At 46.2% G+C, this 19,991-nt stretch overlaps 2 protein-coding genes across 3 annotated transcripts in view; one reads left to right on the forward strand and one right to left on the reverse strand.

The window, feature by feature from the left end:
- The window catches only part of LOC146829046 (nuclear pore glycoprotein p62-like), a 223,180-nt gene extending 220,424 nt beyond the window's left edge, over positions 1–2,756 (reverse strand). The window contains exon 1 of one of the 2 annotated variants that reach the window (XM_085607672.1): positions 2,435–2,756. The gene's annotated coding sequence lies outside the window, so the exon portion shown is untranslated. The remainder of the gene's footprint in view (positions 1–2,434) is intronic. The other variant, XM_085607671.1, reaches the window with a different exon arrangement.
- Positions 2,757–3,223: 467 nt separating this feature from the next.
- DNAAF6 (dynein axonemal assembly factor 6) overlaps positions 3,224–19,991 on the forward strand; it is a 206,326-nt gene continuing 189,558 nt past the window's right edge. The window contains exon 1 of the mRNA XM_085607673.1: positions 3,224–3,406. The gene's annotated coding sequence lies outside the window, so the exon portion shown is untranslated. The remainder of the gene's footprint in view (positions 3,407–19,991) is intronic.

The following is a 19,991-nucleotide window of genomic DNA, read 5'->3' on the forward strand; positions in this document are numbered from 1 at the left end:
GGTACCAGACCTGATATGATTTTAGCAGCCTACACATGCAACCCCACACTCTTCCTACTCCCTGCTGACGAGCGGCAACTACCGCAAAACACGTGTCCAGGGATGGCCAACGCTACTCTGACTTGCACGCACCACTGAGCATAGGCGTACCCGCCGACGCTGACTACAGGGACCACAGTTCTTCGGGGTAACACGCTAGTGGGTGGAGCAGTGTGCGACCATTTTGTTTAGTACTCTAGCATTCCATTACATCACCAAGCACTCCAGCATTCCACTGCACCACATTCATACTGGCTGAGCAGCAGGGAACAGGTAACTAAGGTAAAGGATGTACTGTACCAATTCAGGTCATAACAATCAGCATCAAGACAACTAGCTACATTCCGTTATTAATGTGGTAGGGGCATTTTACTGGACTTACAATGATAAATATTTCACAGGCAAATTGTCCTGTAAAAAAAGGGATCAGTGAATTGACAACAAGGGTGCAGTCTTGAAATAACTGCGAAAACGTGTCTGTGCTTCGGACTACAATTTTTAGTAGCCAATGCACTCAATCTACTTTTTAAAGATCATTTTGAGTAGCCTGAGAACAGTGTCAAATCTACACAAACATGCTTGTTATAAAGCCAGGTTTGTCAAATATGTTTAAATTGCACAGTTTGACATTTCTTTTTCTCATATTGGCTCTTCTGACACTTCTGAAAATGCTTGTCCTGGCCCATTGCTGGAAGTGTTACCCCTCCCCCCCCCCGAGAAGAGTGGGTCTAGCTGTGCCCCTGTGGACAGCCACATGCAGCTGAGCTCTCACATCTTCTCTCCATTCCCCCCTTCTCTCCCTACTTCTTACTCACAAACATGAATGCCTTATTTCAAAAGATGACACTCCCACCACACACATGCAAGCCCATGGGTGCAGTTGCTAGCTTACTTTTTGGATAATTCACCCACCCCTAAATTAATGCATCTATGCACTATTGCTGTAGCAAAATCCTAGAAACAGACTGCATGACCTAGTGAGTAGTAATTATATAGCTATTTAATCTCTGGCAGCATAGCACCCAGGATAATGTGCTGCAAGCCTTAACACCTATAAGGTCCCAAAGGCAAGATATATTGACTATGCCCTCCCCCTAGCATTTAAGTTAAAAGCATCACTTCTGACACAAATGATCTGCTTTATAGGGTTTAGCTTCTGTACAGGGTATAAACCTCACTATGTGCATGTTCTCCCCACTCTCACTGGCACAGTATAATATATGCAAAAAACATTAATAGGAAAGGGGTACATTTTATTTCCAACATTTGCCCCCAGTGTCCCTCCTGTCTAAGCAGTCATGTTTCCTCTGGCTAAAACTGCTCCCTCATTTTTTATAAGTACCGGGTGTAATTATATGAACGTGTTCGCTGTGGTGTTTCAAGTGGCTAATATTTTCCCTCCTTCAACACGAGTGATGTGCTTTCGGGGTTTTGCTTCCGTAGAGGGTATAATAAGCTTCTGCTCCTAGCACCCCCTACTTTTCCACTGTTTTCTTTTCATTCTCTTTCCTTCCTATTTTTTCAAAGAGGTCAAATAATCACTTCACTGAAAACAAAAAAAGTTAAATAAAAAACATTCCCATTTGCAACACCAATAGCTCTAACTTTCACTACTGCGAGACCCATTGCATTGCAAATGCTTGTTGTTTATCTGTTAACGTTTGGGAGGGATGCAGTAGAGTCCTGCTGGACACGTAGCATTATCCAGCCACTAACCGAGGACTGGCCTCGCACTCTGACTCACCCCACACCTATCAAACACAGGCGTCACAAGTGACATGACGCCTGCTAATAAAAGGGGCCGGGCGCATGAGCCTGGCCCCTGGGCCAGTTTAGTACCCTTCAGCAGTGCTTTCGTTACCCTTTATTTCTCTTGTGGGCCTAGGGCCCAGAACTTAACAATATCCACAGTCACAACTGCTAATCCCATCCAAAATTATCTTGTAAACAAATACTGCCACTCCACAATCTAAACAGCTATTTATTTTGAACAGAGATGCTTTGAGGTACGCTCCACGAGAACCCAGGAGACATTCTCCCTTCAAAAAAGATCTGTATGTGCAATGATCCTCGAGATTGACATTTCAAGGTCTGTGACACGTTTTACAGTTAAATGATAGTAAACATGATTGTCTAGGGTTGCAAGACCCTACATCAAAGTCAAGCGTGACGTTACCAGAAGCAGTACGCCACCACCTATTCCACTAAAATGTAGTAACTCAGCAAATGAACATGGTTAATCATCACTAGAGCAAATCGGTAAATTGCAGAAGCAGACACGTTAACCCAGAATAACGGCACACTGTGCAAGAAGGCCTTAATCGCCACCAAATTGTCAAGTCAGTCACAGCCAACTAAACAAACACACGGGAAAAACTCTTAATTCATTTCTTACCTGCTGCCCCTCAGTTTAGACACGTGACAATCCTGCTCTATTTCCTATACCCGGGTATGATTGCGCGCGCCATACGAAGAGGAGACAGCGCGCAGCCTCCTGACATTACGCATGCGCGTACGCAAACCGAACTGCCTGGCCTGCTGTGAGTCACTGCAGTCGTCTTCGCGATGCCGCACCTCATGCTTCAAACAGCACCTCGCGCTATAGAGACACTTTGCGCTCTTCTGCCAGGATGCATTTAACTGAAAACTTAGTGGCAGAAACAATCGTTAACGTACAATAAATATATTTTAGGCGCGGAAAACGCTGATGCCTGTCCCTAAGATGGTTGACTTGAGAAGCTCAGACATGGCCTTTCGCCTCTTGTGTAAAGAGCGACTGTATTGATACGTGGCGGCCATTTAAGCAAGTGGAGTTCTAACCCTCTCAGTGGCTCTTGAGGTTCTAATCTGAGGCACTTACACCGGAACATATTTTAATTCCTTATGGTGAACATATCGTGTTAAATGTCTACCTTTCTGCCTTCTATCTTCTAATGGAATATTGTAAAAAGTAAAATTTCAAATACGTTACCAAGTATAAGCAGCAACTACAATAGTGTGATTGCAGCAGATAATTATGTATATGCGGATTACGTTATTTTCCTGTCTATTTGTTTTTACCCTTCCCTTCCTAAATACAAACGACTTAACCGACTTTCGAAGATGTCCGCCTTGTCTGGTCTGTGGGCGGAGTCGTTCTGGGATTCCTGCCTTTATGATGACATCAATGGTTGGTGCTTCCGCTGGTACCATGGTGACGGATAAACGCGCTCGAAGTTTATGTTAGGCGAGCAGTTATGCATGCAAAGCGGATAGCATTTTCACTGGAGTAGCGGGACGGAGGAGAACTCTGCAAAGAACAGAGGGGTTGCTTCAGTTAAACGTCTTTTCAACTCTTGTAAGGTTACACAGCGGGAAAGAATTTCAGGTGAATATAGATGAAAAGTCGAAGAACACCTTGTGTTTTTTCCCCATTTAGTCTCTGGTTGGCTTTTCAGACTCAAAGAGGTGAGGTTAATACACTAACAGAATCGTACAGAGGAAAAGCGACTTCCTCAAGGGGATTTGGGAGGAGGGAATCGGGTCTTTTCGTTAACCCTTGCGCCCAGAAAAGTTTGAAAACCCAACTGTGAAAACCACCAAACCGATCGTTTCACCTCGATTGGATAATAGGGATGGTTTTGCATACATATGTTTTGGGAAGACTATCCCCACGCCCCCCAAAAACGTGAAATAGTGGCCTAACGGTACCATTTTCAACATTGTGTCCCTAGAAACTGTATAGAATACCACAAGAAGCAGTTCAACAATCTGTGCATGTAATTTAACATGGAACATCATTTTTCCATCGTGCTTTGTACAAGGGTTTGTAATGGACAAACATACACACTGCTGGCACACACACTCAACATTTGCTTGCTGCACAACACGTCACCCCTTATGTACTGTACTCCAGACAAGCACACGTGCACCAAGCACATATTTTTGTTGCGCACGCTCTGCAGAGCACTACATCTCTCATGTATGGTATTCCTCTCGAGCATACATACACCCAACCCAGTACATGCGCCAACCACACATATATTGCACAGTTCTTCTCCATCCCGTACCGTACCCTTCCTAGAACCGCATACATTCATCGCAGTCATTATATGCTTTGCAGCACTCCACATCTACCTGATGTAGGCCAAGGGTGGGTTAAGCACACAGCAGCAGAACTTTTAAAAAGGTGAATGAGCCTGTAGGTCTCAGTCCAGTGACACAGGATAAAAAAGGGCCATTGATTTGTGGTAAAAAGCAGGCTTGGGCGTAGTTCGTGGAGTTTCGCTATGCTGAACTCCGCGAAGTGACAAAAAAACCCTGCGGCGTTCTGCAAGTAGCAGAGTGCAGTCGAACTGCAGTTCGCGCTGATCTTACTGCCGCTCGGGTAGAAATTCTACCCGGGCTGCAGCTTGCGCTCGCCAACTTACCGTTCGCAAGCAGGGAAAAAACTCTGCTGCATTACGCGGAGCTGAGTTTTCTGCACTCTACAAGCTCCAGGGAGTGCAGAAAACTCAGCAAATGGAGTGAAGTTCACCGCCCAGGCCTAGTAAAAAGGACCTGTTCATTGTTGCTGATCACTACAGAGTATGCTGCTACGATCGCTCGTGCTGCTTAACTGAAGGCAATGGGTGGGGGGTGCCCCTTCTAGTCCAGTAAGACCGCAGTCCTTGAGACAGGCCTATATTGTGGCGCACACGCATGATCTGTATTTACCTATGACAAAAAATCAGCATTAGGGATCCTTACAACAGTAAACTGGGGCACTCAGGCAGTGGTACATGTTTTAACCATGCAGGGTTATGTTCTGTCCCAACAGACACACCTACAAGAACAGAACACACCAAACCAACTCTTAACCTGGAGAGGTTGGGTGGTCAGATCAGTAAATCCAGCGGGAAAGTCCGCCAGCATTCCTTTGGCTCAATCCAGGTCTGTGTTCCACTACAATGTCCAACCCTTGCAAAGTAATTGAGCTTCTCAACTTCTTGGGATTCTCTGCGTTCATAGCCATCAACCATTTCAGTGGCTTATGAAACTTGGTGCTAAACAAATATGGTTGGAACTTACGCAAGTCCCATACTATGGCAAAGCACTCCGTCTCAATAGCCACACAGTTATGCTCTCTGTGTCGTTATCTCCTACTAATAAAATCTACTGGGTGCTCTCTACCTTTGTCATCCAGTTACGCTAACACCACTTCAACTCCTTTGTCAGAGGCATCCGTCTGTATAATGAAAGGCTGGCTGTGGTCGAGTGCTTTCAGAACTGGTGCAGTGCATAATTGCTTCTTCAGTTCCTCAAATGTCGTTTGACACTCTGCAGTCCATATTACCTTCCTGGGCTGCTTTGCATAGTTGTCCACAAAGGTTCTGTAATAACTGGTGAGTCCTCAAAAGGCCCTCACTTCACAGTCTGGGTAGTAGGTATCTCCCACTCCATCACAGACTGAATCTTGACACCCAACGGGGGAATCTTCCTGCCCCCCCCCCCCCCCCCTATGCCCAAGATAGACTACAGAGCACTGCCCGACCTGACACTTAGTTGCCTTGATGATCGGTTTCGTCTCCTGGTTCAATTCATTTCTGTATCCTAGTCAACACCTGTCCAAGGTGCCTCAGATGATGACTTTCCATGAATTGCTAACACTGCAATATCATCCAAGTGGGCCACACAGAATCCTTTCAATCCTGCAAGAACATGGTTCATTCACCAGGTGCTGAAAAGTGGCAGGAGCATTCTTCAACCCAAAGGGTAGCACCTTAAACTGAGACAGCCTCTCTGGCATAGAAAATGCAGTCTTTTTCCTAGCATTTGGTGCCAAAGCGATCTGCCAATATCTACTGGTCAGATCCAAGGTGCTCAAGACCTTTTCAGCACTTATCTGATGATCCACAAGATCATCCGCTCTGGGGATTGGATGGGCATCAGTTTTGGTCACCTCACTGAGGACCCTGTAGTCCACACTCAACTGCAAGTCAGTAGACCCTTGATTTGGTACTAGAAATGGAGGACTAGATCAAGGACTACAAGACCTCTCAATGACTCCCAGGTCTAACAATTTGTCAACTTCTCCTTTAATGCTTCCCTGAATCTTGTCAGACATTTTGTACATTCTGCCCTTCACTCAAAAACTGCCACCCGTGTCTGTCTTGCAAATAGACAGTTGTCAACCCTGTAGTTAGTGAGAAGAGGTTGGCAAACCATCCCAAAACCTCTCTACACTCTCTATTTTGCTTGGGTGTTAACTCGGGGGGTGGGGGGAAGGGGTGGCTAACTGAACTGCTTACATAGTGCCATTCTTCATGTCACTATGCGGCAAGTTACGAAGAGGCTAACTAACTGTCTTCCTCAACTTCCTCTGCCATAGCCATGACATTCACTTTGTAGTCTCTCCGCAGATAAGAATTCAGCCTGTTCACATGGAACATCCTCTTGGGTTCCCTTGTGGCACCTATCTCCACCAAGTAGTTTACCTCAGACATTTTCTGACCTACTTTGAATGGACCATTCAATTTGTCCTCTAAAGCCCTGGGACAAAAAGGCTTTGGCACAACATATCCTGACCTTCCTGGTACCCAGTCCTTCTCTTCCTAAGGCGAGTGGACCCTGCCCTGTGTGTCAATACAGAAATGCAAATGGACTGAGCCCTTCTCACTTTTGCAGAATCCCTCGATAGGCAAGCAAAACATGACAGGAGAAGATCCCACTTCATCATGAGGTTCTCTGACAGAGTTAAAACCAAAGAAAATGATGGACGGAGTGTTGAACATTGCAAGCACTCACCCCCAGTCAATTGATCTGGGTTTAATCCATCACCGTTCTTTAGCCCACTCTGCCACCCCAGTACAGACATAGCCATATGCAAATCAGTCTGACCCTGTGCCTCATGGGAGCAGTCCAGCCCGAACTGACAAGCCATGTCTTCCCTGGACCGGAAACAAGCTTCCTAGGACCAGTTTCTGGCATTTCAGCCGTCTTCAGCCAGGCTTGCTTGAATCCAGTGGCAAAGTGAGCAAGGGACTCACGTCTGAGCATACCCTGCCAACTTATGGCGAACAAAGCAAAAAACAAAGAAAATGATGGACGGAGTGTTGAACATTGCAAGCACCTACCCCCAGTCAATTGATCTGGGTGTTATCCATCACGTTCTCTGACAGAGTTCCCATCAAGCTTGTTCCCACATCTCCCTCATTGCCCGGTCAGAAGTTACCTTCCTTGGAAATCAGACCATAGAAAAGAGCCTCCACAGACTACATACTACTCGAAGACCTGTACTTCCACCTGGGCAACCACAGTGACCCCAAAACCACCACCCTCCTAGAGAACCGCACCAACATAGGGCTGAAACAACTTGTCTCTGCCCCCACTCTTGCAGAGGGACACACACTCGACCCCATCTTCGCAGCAGGAAACAACATCTTCAGCCATACCACAGAACTGCTCTGGACTAAACACCACTGCATCCATTTCTCCTTTACTAAACCCACCGCACACAAGCATGCTCGCTGCCTCCCGTGCAGAATCTGGAAGAAAGTCTCCAAAGAACACCTCACCTCCGTCCCAACTATGACAGACGCCAACACTACAGCAAGCAACCTCCACCAATGGATTGCCAACTGGGCCAACACACTTGCCCCACTCCAGAACACCATGAGACGACACAACAAGAAAGCTAACTGGTTCACCACAGCGCTCCAAGAATCCAAGCACTCCTGCCGCGACTGGAAAAGACGTGGAGAAACAGCAAAACTCCGGAAGCATGCTCTGCCTACAAAACAGCCACTACGGCACACCACCAACTCATCAAATCCACAAAGAAAAACTTCCTCCAAGACAGAATCCTCTCTAACGCCCATAACTCCAAGGAACTCTTCACCATCATACAGGAATTTGCCAAACCCAACAGCGAAACAACTAACGTCCATCCCTCCCAAGACCTCTGCAACAGACTCTGCTCCTTCTTTCACCTCAAGATCAAGATGCTCTACGACAGCTGCCGACAACCAAGACATCTGCACTGCCCCAATCCCCACCCCCAGTGACACCACTCACACAGACCCTTCTTACCTGGAACCCACTCACAATAGAAAAACACCCTAAAGGTCATGAACAGCATCCACTCCGGAGCACCTTCTGACCCCTGCCCGCCGAACATCTTCCACAGGGACGCCACAGCCATAGCACCCAAGCTTCGATTAACCTTTAATTGCTCCCTCAAGACCTCCACATTCCCCAACAACTGGAAGCGCGCCAAAGTCAACCCCCCCTTACCCCCCCTAAAAAAGCACCCTGCAGACCCAACGGACCTCAAGAACTTCAGGCCCATCTTACTGCTACCTTTCGTAGCGAAGGTCATCGAAAAGCCATCAACACCCAGCTAGCACACTTAATTGAAACCAACAACATCCTAGACACCTCTCAATCCAGATACCACAGCACTGAGACCACCCTCCTCGCCACCACAAACCTCTGCGCCCTCCTCAACCAAGGCCAAACGGCAGCCCTCATCCTCCTGGACCTATCAGGAGCCATTGACACTGCACACTAGCCACCAGCCTTCACGATGCCAGCATCCAAGAAAAGGCCCTAGACTGGTTTCAATCGGGCCTCACAGGCAGAACACAGAGAACAAGACTCCCACCCTTCCTCTCAGAACCGACAGAGATCAGATGCAGAGTACTCTAAGGATCCTCCCTCGGCCCAACCCTCTCCAATGTCTATATGGACCCCCTCGCAAACATCATTAGAAACCACTGGCTCAACATAGTCTCCTACGCCGATGACACCCAGCTCATCCTCTCCCTCACCAAGGAACCTGACATCACCAGGCACAACTTTCAAGAAGAGATGAAAACTACGGCTATCTGGACGAGAAACAGCTGGCTGAAACTCAACTTGTAGAAAACATAAGTCCTCTTCCTCGGATCCACCCCTTCTGCATGGGCAGACACCTAGTGGCCCCCCACCTTCGGAAACCCACCCACCCCAATGGACCATGCACGTAACCTCGGCAACATACTAGACTCAATACTCACCATGACTCGCCAGATCAATGCCGTCTGTTAGGCATGCATCAACACCCTCCGTATACTACGCGAGACATTCAAGTAGATTCCTCCACCCCCCTGACTCCAGGAAAACGGTTGCTCATGCACTCTTCACCAGCAGACTGGACTACGGCAACACCCTCATCGCTGAAATCAACAAAAATACTCCTCCGTAAACTCCGGACCGCCCAGAACACCACAGCCAGACTAATCCTCGATATCCCATGGTACAACCACATCACCCAACACCTCTGTGACCTCCACTGGCTCCCTGTTGAAAGAAGAATAACTTTCAAGCTGCTCATGCACGCCTACAAGGCCCTCCATAACAACAGACCTCAAAAAATTGCGTCCATATCCCCAAGAGAACCCTCTACTCAGCCAACCTCTCCCTAGCCACTGTCCCACGCTTCTATAGGACCAGAGCAGGTGGAAGGTCCTTCTCCTACCTCGCAGCCAAGACCTGGAACGATCTCCCTCTTCACTTCCGTCAAAGCCAGACACTGCACCAATTCAGGAAGGACCTCAAGACCTGGCTCTTCGAATGACCCCAACGGAGCTGCTCACACCCACCCCTCAGCGCTTTGAGACCCTAACAGGTGAGTAGTGTGCTCTACAAAACATCGTAACCGTGATTGCCACTACCGGCCCCCACTAATGGGGTCGGCTGGAACCAAGGATACCAAAGGTACTGATTTTGGACCTTGTGCACTTTTTAGGTCTCGCCTGAGCCAGCGCATGCGCTGTCTCAAGCGAGACATTTAGTAAGCCGGTTTTGAAAGCACTACCCAGAGGCTTATGCCGGCCACCAGCTTGCTGTTACGCACACAAGCGCGCGTGATGTGTACAGCTGCCAGTGTGAATCCCCTCCCCTACCCCCTCACTTCTCCCACTCCCTCCTGGTCAGCTTCATGTTACTTTCGCGCCGCGCGGCCGTGTCACTTTCACGGCCGCGCGGCCATTGCTTGTTTAACATGTGTTAATGCCTGGAACACTAGCGCTCATGTTTTGAGTCGCTGTGCGCTTGTTTGGGCAGCGGTTACGTAGAGAGAGGTTTCTGTGGATTCCTGCTGAGGCATTTTAGCCCCTCCCACTAGTTACAGTTTTTTGACCGTCCAGTTGCCACACAATTTCCTCACTGACAGGGATCCTTATAAAGTCCCTCTAGCAATGCCCTCAGTCCTCCAAATGTGGTTGGCAGGAGTGGTTAGTGGCCGTGTCTTCCATGCTTATCAGCTACATATGGGCTTGGCAGCTGTGTGTTTGGGACCGGGTTTGCATTGCCATGGGCGATGGTTTTGGTGGGCAGCACCTGACACAATCTGTTTAATTTCCCGCCTAGTGCCCTGCCGGAGGATAGATTAGCAGTTTCTCATAAGGGATCAAAGTGTTGTTTCACGATATTAAATGCTTATTTGGACAACTCGGCTACGGTGCCACAGGGAGTGTGGCTGGCCGCATTACATTTTAGCCGGACTGATCCGGTACACTGAAGTCTTTCTCATAGCACAATATACGTGCGCAGCGCCTCCCAAAAACAGTATTACAGAGGGGTGGGGGAAGTGGAGCAATTCATATTTTGTGTATGTTAATAGCGGACTTGCAAATTGAATGCACGTTTTTGTCGATGTAACTTTTTGTGACATCAGTGCACATTTTTGATAATAAACCCCCAACCCCATTTAATGTTACTTATACCACGTAGCGTAAGAAACTTACAATATATTGTTACGTACGGTGTCAGTTGTTGTGTTGAACGTTACTGTCACTAGTGTAATTTTTAGGCACATCGTTCCACATTTTTACATAGCAAATATTTACTCCTAACACTGAGGGAACTGCAAGGGTAAACCAACATTTACACGAGATCACTTGTATTTAAAGAAGCGCCACTTTCATATCCGACTCCAGGTTTGGTAATGCAGTGGGAGGGTGGACGGCACCCTGTGGGGGGTGCAGCTCATACACTGCTGGCATGCCGTGGCACGTGTTTAGGGTTCACTGCGCTGTATGCTCACACTTTTGTTATCTGGTCAGATTTGCGGGCAGTTCAGTCTGGTTGAAAAGACTGCAGCTTCAGGCGTCCGTCTAAGCTGGAGAAAGAGCTTGTGCTTAGAGCGCAGATTGGCAGTAAGTGTTAAATACCTGCTGTGTCAGCTCCGCTTTTTATCCTTCAATGTAATTTAATTACTGTGGTATTCTGCATATAAACAGCCCTTATTTTACTGGCTGATTTTCGTTTGGCGTTCAAGCTTCTTTAAGCATTGCCCTTTGAGATGAAGTTATTATTTCATGCATTGCTCCAATTGCAAGCTATATAATAATCATGGAATGTTTTTTTTATTAGAAATAAACAGTTTGTGAATGACTGTAGATACCAGTCAGAGCCACTCGAAAGGAGTTTGATTACGCAATGCCTGACTAGTTGTCCCGTTTTCTTGCTGTATTATATACTCATTCTCAGTGCTTGAAATGGAGAAAAAAAAGTACAGGCACTCTGTAGCAGAGAAATGCCGGTACTCTCCAGTTAAAGGTATTGCATTTCTTTTGAGAAGTGCCGGTACTCTCCTCCTCAAAATAAAAAAAGTGCTGGTACTCCGTACCGGACAGTACCGGCCCACGTAGAGCACTGCTCATTATATTGTTTTGGCAACCATTATGGGCATTTTAAAGATAAAGGCATGTGAAGAGCAGAGATCTAAGACAAAGAGTCCCCCCCCCCCCCCACCAACCTCCTCCGTCTCTGAGATCAAGTGGCCTTTAGGTGTAAATGTGGCTAGCAGGAGTCTAACCAAACTAGCTGTAGAGGCCCCATGGGATAGCTCCTCGCCGACACCAGGCAGGCCCAGCAGCATATTGGGACTAGAGTGCGGATGGCAGACGACCATATGTTCTGTTCGACCCCACTTGTCACCATTCCAGCTCTCTGTCTCGCTTTTGCTGCGCTTACAAAACATGTTTACCCTCGCAGCATGCGCTTTTAGGGTTTCCCTGCCAACTCTCGACAGTTTCCTCCTCGCACTGGGTGTTTTTATACCATCTGTCATGAGTGTGCTTAGAACTGTAATGCTGAACTGAGAAGCACAGTTATGCATGCCGACCATTGTATAAACTGGGGCACTGGTGCAATTTTTCTCTCAGGGCATTTTATTAATATTGTGGGACTAAAATTGACTATATGCAGCCTTTTCCCCACATTTCCTTGCCAGGGTTTCTCCACAACTCCTTCGCAGCAGTTCCTCCTGGTCCACCATCACAACGCGTTATCAAGGCAGCACTGCTTTCTTTAACAGTTACATTGGTGCACGATTGATCTGTGCATTTATATTCCAATGTGCACTGCTTACTAAAGGAAGCACATTTGATATATTTTCTGGACAGGGAGGCACTTGCATGTTCTGAGCAGATCCGTTTATTGTTGGCAATTATGTATACATTTCCTAATTTGTGCCATGTATCCCTGCGATGCAGTTACATTAGTTCAACCTTGGAATTAAGGGACAACATATTAACTATTTGAATACTTAACTTCTCTACAACAAAGCTTAAAAACATTGGTAAAGCCAATAGATCTGCCTAAACACTTATAAGGCCCAAAAGGCGAGGCCTATTGGCTATGCCAATGCATGTTAAGATTGTGATTGGGTAGGGTCTTAACCTTCAGGGGGCCCTCATTCAGCCTAAGTATTTGATTGATTGAGAGCTCTCCCTGCCACCTTTGCAGTCATGCTTCTCAGAGGTACAGCTTCTGAGTAACCGGTGGCATGATCCACCACAAGAATATAACTCACTCCAATATAAATAAGATCAGTCTCCCTCGGAGTGTTGAAGACCAATCAAGAAGCTAAAAAGCCTTCTTATAATATACAAATTTGTTATGTCTGTCTCAGTACCTAGAGGCAAACAACGCTCTCTATCGTTCAATTTTCCGCCCGTGGACAGTATCTCATAAAGCAGTAACTTCAGAGGTGGCCCCCACTGGATAAAGGGCCCCTGCAATGCAGTGTTATTGGTTTAGCAAGTCCCGTACGGCACGTAGTATGTGGCTTAGTCCACCGTGGCCCTCTCTTTGCCTACAGGGGTCGCAGAGTCAACACTGCTCACGGACAATGGTCCAACTGTTACCTCACTCAGGGAGCCCTTTTGGTAGGGTTCCGCACTGGACCTCGATCCCTCCAATGCTTTCCTCTTCCTCGGAGGGCCCACTGGTCTTGTCAAGCTGGCTGGTGCTCCAGGGCAGGTGATCTTGGTTTTCCCTGGGTGATGTCCCCTCTTTCAGTAGGACACCTAGCAGGCGTTTGCCTCCAGTCCTGGTCACAGGAGTCGTGGTCACAGGCCGAAGTCTTGCAGAGCTTTTCCTTCTCATATGACCCATCTAACGGCTCGGCAGATGACAGAGTTTGGGATATCCACCTCCCCTTCTTATAGTCCATTTCCAGACACCAAAATGTGATTATGGTCTGAATCTTTAAAGTTTAATGTTGATGTTCTGCTTCTTTTTAAGTATTTACTTTTCTCTTTTCCCCTGAAATGATATCTGGCACAGCAGGCAAGACTCCGAAGCTGATGACGCACAACACAATTCATGGGAGTAGCCAGAGTTCACATCTGGGTGTCCGCCACAGTGATATGTGAATCAAAAGGTTAATCCCAGGCTCCCAGCCCTACTCTTTAGGATTCCCCTATCAGCCCCATCTCCTTACTGAGATGTTTCTGGGTTGATTCTATGGGATCTATCACTGAATCAAAGAGCAACCTTCTGAAGTGTAGAAGAAGAGTCCCTTCCTCCCTTCTTCCAGTGTGTGTCTTTCATAGCCCACAGGAATGCAGCAATACATAAATCTGTCTGGGAGATTCCTTTTGTCCTCATGTCTTCACCAGGCAGGCTTTTGCTTCACCAAATGGAACTCGGGGTCCTCCATGTAATGTAAGGTTAAGTGAGACTACAAGGCGCATAATTCTAAGAAAAACAACACTCTTGCTATATATTCTGTACTAGAAAGTAGCAGAACTCTCCTAAATGTAAGTTTACAAGATGGCGCAATGGTTTTGACCTTTCTTTTACACAGCATTCTATTGCGGTACTATTTAATTTCAGACGAAGAGAATCAGAACTACAATACCCATAATGCATTGCATTGGGTTGTGAACATCTGCCACCGAAGACCCGTGCACAATATTTCACTAATCTTGCTTACATACGGGACATGTGTAGGTGAGATACACGTGCCACCGTTCTCACTGCACTACCTCATTAAGCAATGCTCGGTGTACAGTAGCTTTGCTCACCAAGGACGCTATACGCAGCACAGCAGCATATACAGAACTGCATATAGTGCACACCGAAGAGTGCGGCTTTTCTGACACATACACACGGGCCAGAACGTGTGTGCCCAACCTGTGATGCAATAAATCAATCCTTGCACCACACATGTGGTACACCTTGGCTTTAACAATACCTGGAAGTTCACAAGTAAACCTATGCCATCTACGCCGGAGAGCTCCCGATTGTTTTCTTTGCAATATAAGAGTCCTAGTCATGATCACAACATGACTGCGAATACCAGAATGCAAAGCAAAAACACAGAGCTGGTAACCTCTCCCAACTGAGTACGCTACGGGGGTCTTGGGTACGACGATTTAAGGTATAACGGCCTTGCTGACCAACGTTTTTGATAATGCTGCTCTGCCTATAGGAAGGAAACTGAACTTTAAACTACAGTGCACTTTAAATGCCCACATGCTTTGCGAAACCACGTACCTGCCTTCACATTCAAGGCCCCAATAAAAGTAAAACTTTAAAACACACAGCTCGGTTTCCTCATCGGGGCCCCCTTCACTCTGCTTAAACCTCAATTAGGCTGTGGAGTCCCTAACTTTAAGAAATACTGGTGCATAATTTGCACAGGAACTTGCAGGTGATGGAACCGGCACTGATTTTTGGGAACCACTCCCATGAGCTTATTTTTCTTCATAATTTGGCGGCAAGCAAAAGAGAAAAAAGGGACTAAAAAAAGATACAGAAATAGAGAGGAACGTGCAAAAGTGAGAAATCGAGAAGACGTAGGGAAGTGGAAACTAGTATCTAATGTAATAAAAAGTTCTCGCTGTATTTTGATACATTATATGGCGATTCTCGTTGATTAATAAATAGGAAAACTGAAGAAGAAATCTGTGCACAAGTGTGCTCCTGGGGGACCCTGAAACAGTTCCACGCTTACAATGAAACAGACAAGCTTAAAACAATGGTATGGAATGTGTCTATTGCTAGTGGCAGACACTGACTCGATCATATCCACCTATCAGTTTCGGCTGTCTATAAGTATATAACTGCATGTGCACCTGTAGGGGTGCCTAGATAATCTATCGTCATGGCTGTCCTGCGTGGTTTAGTCTGGATGTACATCTATGTGTGTGCTGTTCTGCCTGCATTTGTGCTTCTAAGGTTATTCCAGAGCCCCCTCCGCCCCTTACAGCTCCTCCCCACTTCGTCTCGTACTGTGACTTCTGCTTTTAAAGGTAACCACTTGTACTGGGGTTAAAAGTCAAATGAGTGTAATTGGCCATCGAGCATGCTGGGAAATACTCTCAACCTCGCACGCAAATAAATTAATTAATGCAGATGTCCGCGTGGCCCACATGGTCTCAAACAGAGGAGACGACAGCATGGTGTTATTGCGAAATAAACTGGCGGCTGCCAAGAAAGCCAACCATGCACACACAGGGCAGCTTCCAGCAGCAGCGTGCGGATTCAAGTGGAGACCTACGACGACTGAGAGGGGGAGGGGCATACATGCCAGCGGGGGTATGGAAGGGGTAATGAGAACTATGGAGAGCGGAAAAGAATGGGCATCAAACTGACCATGCACGCCCAGTAAGTGCATCTAAGGAGACAAGCAAACCAGTAATCCAAAGCCGTCGGTCCGGTTGGACCAGCTCCGCGGATCCCTGGCAGATCTTTAACAGCCAGAAGCCGCGACGCACAATGTCAACACGGGCTTTCTCTGGTCATTCATTAGCAGGGGGCGGTGCCAGACACAGCTCGCACCTCGTGCGCCGTACTTGCTTCACCCTGCAGGCCGCAGGCACTTTCCTTGCACAAAAGGCTCTGTACAAGGCGGGGGAAGGGAGTTGTGGGTCCAAATGGCAGCACAAGTTAAAGCGATCTTGGAAGCATGCTCAGCGATGACAGCTGGGAGTCACAGCAGCAAAAGAAACACTCCGAGGTCAGACGACTGCAGGAGCAGCGGAAGAGAAGGCAACTGTAGGCTTTGACGTAGGCGAGGGCTGTTCGGGTTGTTAGCGGTATGTAGAACTGAGGCAATGCGTGGTGGCCTGAAAGAAGGCAACCCAGGACACAAACTACTGTAACCTACAAATCACGTTGCAGCCCGTCTGAATATTTGTATCAAGCTCTGAAGAACACATTTCTCCCGCATGACCAAAGCAGCTCAGAGACCACCGGAAGGTAGCTCATAGGTTTACACCCGAAACTATATGGAGGGTTCTGCAATTACGTATAGACTGATATAGACCAATGTAAGCGGGAGACATTAAAGGGACATATACAGAAGGTAACCATGCTGTGGATTATGAAACAAAACTTAAGATCCGCCCTCACCAACGGTAGCAATTGTAGGGACGGGTTTGTGGCAGAACATGTGAGGTCAACGAGGGGCAAAACAAGCGCGCGTGCTTCGCGCAAGTGGGGGAGGAGGGGAGTGCGGCCGAGAGCAGGCAGCGTTTACCTTGTGGGCGCGAGCGCGATAATTGCTAACACATGGCGCCGCTCGCTCCCGCAAGAGAATCGCCAAACGTGCACGCGTTGCCATTCAAAGCAATGCAACGCATGCACGTTTTTGCCTGCAAAACCGGATCGATTTCAAAAGGTCTTTTTGCCTAGGCAGCGCATGAGCACTGCGTAGGCGAGACCTAAAAATGGAGGAAGGGAAGTGGGTTGCAAAAAAAAAGCATATGGAATATTAGGTGCCACCAGACTACAGCTCTTTGTACCTTGATGTTCCTCGTCAAGCTCTTGGAACACTAGTGTTACTTGTGATACCGCTAACAAAATGTCCCCAATCACCTATATTACACTTGCGTTTTTTGTTACTACATGTCCAATCATCCTGTTACAAACATGCAGAGCACCACACCATGGCGTTGATGTAGCTGGTGTCTGTATTTGGTTCCCACACCGCAATATGACTCAGAGTTTCCTCGGTTGGATTGAGATGCCAGCAGCCAGGGTGGGCACATCTACCGTCAGTTAAAGCAAGGCCAAGATTTTGAGCTATGTAAACTGTTAAACTTGAGTACTGTACATGTCCTTTGGGGCACAAGCTAGGAAAAACTATTCTGCATTAATTAACGTGTGACAATAATTCAAATGTGTAGATGACTGGAGCATTCAGAAGGATGCCCTTGCCTTTATACATTATTAAGGACCGCACCCAAAGCTTTGACTATTTATAACTACTTGCAAAGCATTAACATGATTAGACAAAAGACTAAAACGGAAGAAGTGTGGGAACGTGACTTTCCTACATGCTGGCCATTATCACTCTGGAACGGCATATGGACTAAGATACGCAAATCCTCCAGGGCAGCAAATACCACACAAACATTATTCTTTGTTTACAACAGGCTCTTATTTACGCCAGCTACCTTTTTTTTGTTTAAATCGATTTTATTAACTTTTTCTTTTGTTTGTTTTTGCACATTGGTCAATAAAACATAGTCCGAATAGCACCCATGTAACAGATGAGAAAGGAACAGTGTACAGCTGAGTTGATAGCTACATGACAATGAAACATTCAGTGCGCGGTAATTACGTCAAAGCTTGCGGCAATATCTCAGGAAAGACAGAGTGGTGTTGACAAGTCGCAGCATCGAGTAATGTAGGAGCAGTGCAGTTCAAACGTAACCGGGGACATAGGGCACAACAAAAATGAGGGCAACGAAAGCGTACGAAGGATAGGATAGAGTCGCGCAAGACCTGCCGCCATAGTTACATTTGCTGTAGGACCTCAAACTCCCCTAAGGCTCAGCAGTAGCGGGGTGTCACGACAAAAGGGTAATGGCAGTCGGGGTATTGGTGTCAGACCTGAGTCGCGTCGGGGGGGGGGGCACCCTGAGTGGTAGCAAAGGTTTCTCAACCATACCAGATACCTGTTGGACTTGTTCAACTCCCAATGCTGACCTATTCCATATGCTATTTTCATGCTCACATGTACATCATTTTTGGAGACAAGTATGGTCTCAAATTAACTTAATTTTTTATACCAAATTTTCTTTTTCTTTTACACATATTTTCTTAGGCAGCCTCTCTTCTATTTGGGATGAGGTGTCGCTCAATGTCAAAATTGTTGATTTACAATTAGCAATTGCTCTTCAGCAAATCACAATTAATTGGAAAGATTCTACAAAAATCTCCTATAAGGCTTGGTGGTATACGGTTTGCCACATCATAGATTAGATACTGCCTTTGTATATCCTATTCATATGGCAACGAAACGTCTTGATTTGTGGTCACCTGTTACAAAATATATTGATATTAGTGCCAAACGATGTTCTTTGCTCAAACCTTCCCAACAGGAAGTTCTTAAACCACCTTGACTCTCCTAAAGGTTCCAAAATGTTCTTTTTTTGTATCCCAATGACATTTATGTTTCACATATCTTGCTTTTTCTTCTTATCAAATTAATATTCATAGTCCGATGTTTTTACTTTGAATGTAATATGCTTTAGATGTATTAATGTAACTTTAACTTTGTATACTGTATACAGACACCTCATTCTCTTTCAATAAAAACTTTTTGAACTGAAAAAGAAGGATGCCCTTTACCACTCGCTTGCACTTCACCTGCACATATATGGACGCCACGCAATTGTGGTAAGATGACTCAATGATATCTAGATAAGGAAATATGTATTTTTTGGCTCCCTCTTGATTGCTAGTAATTTGAATTTATAGAGCATCAATCTTTAAGTCATAAATATAATGTGGGCAATAGATTTCACAAGCTGACCTTGTTAGTCATTATTGTTTGTCTTTAGCATATCAACACTGTGCTAGAGACCTGATCTTTTCCACCACTGAGATTTAAACACTACAGCTTATCGTTTGGGTAAGATGGAAAAAGAGGAGTGTTTTTTATTCTTGAGTGCTGTGCCCACCACAACACAAATTTACACCATTTTGACTCTAGTATGTGCACTGTTATGTGAGATACCTGTCCATAATTCAAGTGCGATTCATATAAATTCACTATCCAATTGCAGTCAGATTTGTTTTTCAGACCCCTAATCTCAGAGAGCCATATTCTGCATACATCTTCCTCCCGTCAAAGCAGAGTTTAATTATTTATTATTTTTCCTTTCTAGTTTAATTTGAGCCGAAAGGGCGCTCTTGTCCTGATAAATATCACTTGACAGCTCGTTTGAGGATGCTGCAATGGCAGAAACCTGTTGGATCACTACATGGGGGTCAAATTAATCCCCATGTGGCTTTAATCGAATTCCTGTAGGGGCGTCCATCCATTATAGTTTTGCATTTTCTATTTGCATCTGCACCCCTAACCCCACATCCAGTAAAACATTAATTATGGTGTTGCACCTAGCACCTTCTGCCAGGTCACCCCAGATTTTTGCCTTGCTTTGCTGAAATCATTTTTTTGGCTTTTATGACCGCGCACTTTTCTACTGCTAATCAGTGGTCAAGTGCTTGTGCTCGCTCCCTAAAACATGGTAAAATTGTCCTACACCGGATTATTACGTTTAATTAACTTGTTAAGTCCCTAGTATATGGTGCTATGTGTAGCCTGGGCCAGTAAAATAAATGTTACTAGTGGGCTGCAGCACTCATTTTGCCACCCACTAAAGTAGCCTTTTAAAGCCTGTCACTGCAGCCTTTTGTGTAGT

The sequence above is a fragment of the Triturus cristatus genome, chromosome 5_2, assembly GCF_964204655.1.
Source record: "Triturus cristatus chromosome 5_2, aTriCri1.1, whole genome shotgun sequence".
Lineage (NCBI taxonomy): Eukaryota > Metazoa > Chordata > Amphibia > Caudata > Salamandridae > Triturus > Triturus cristatus.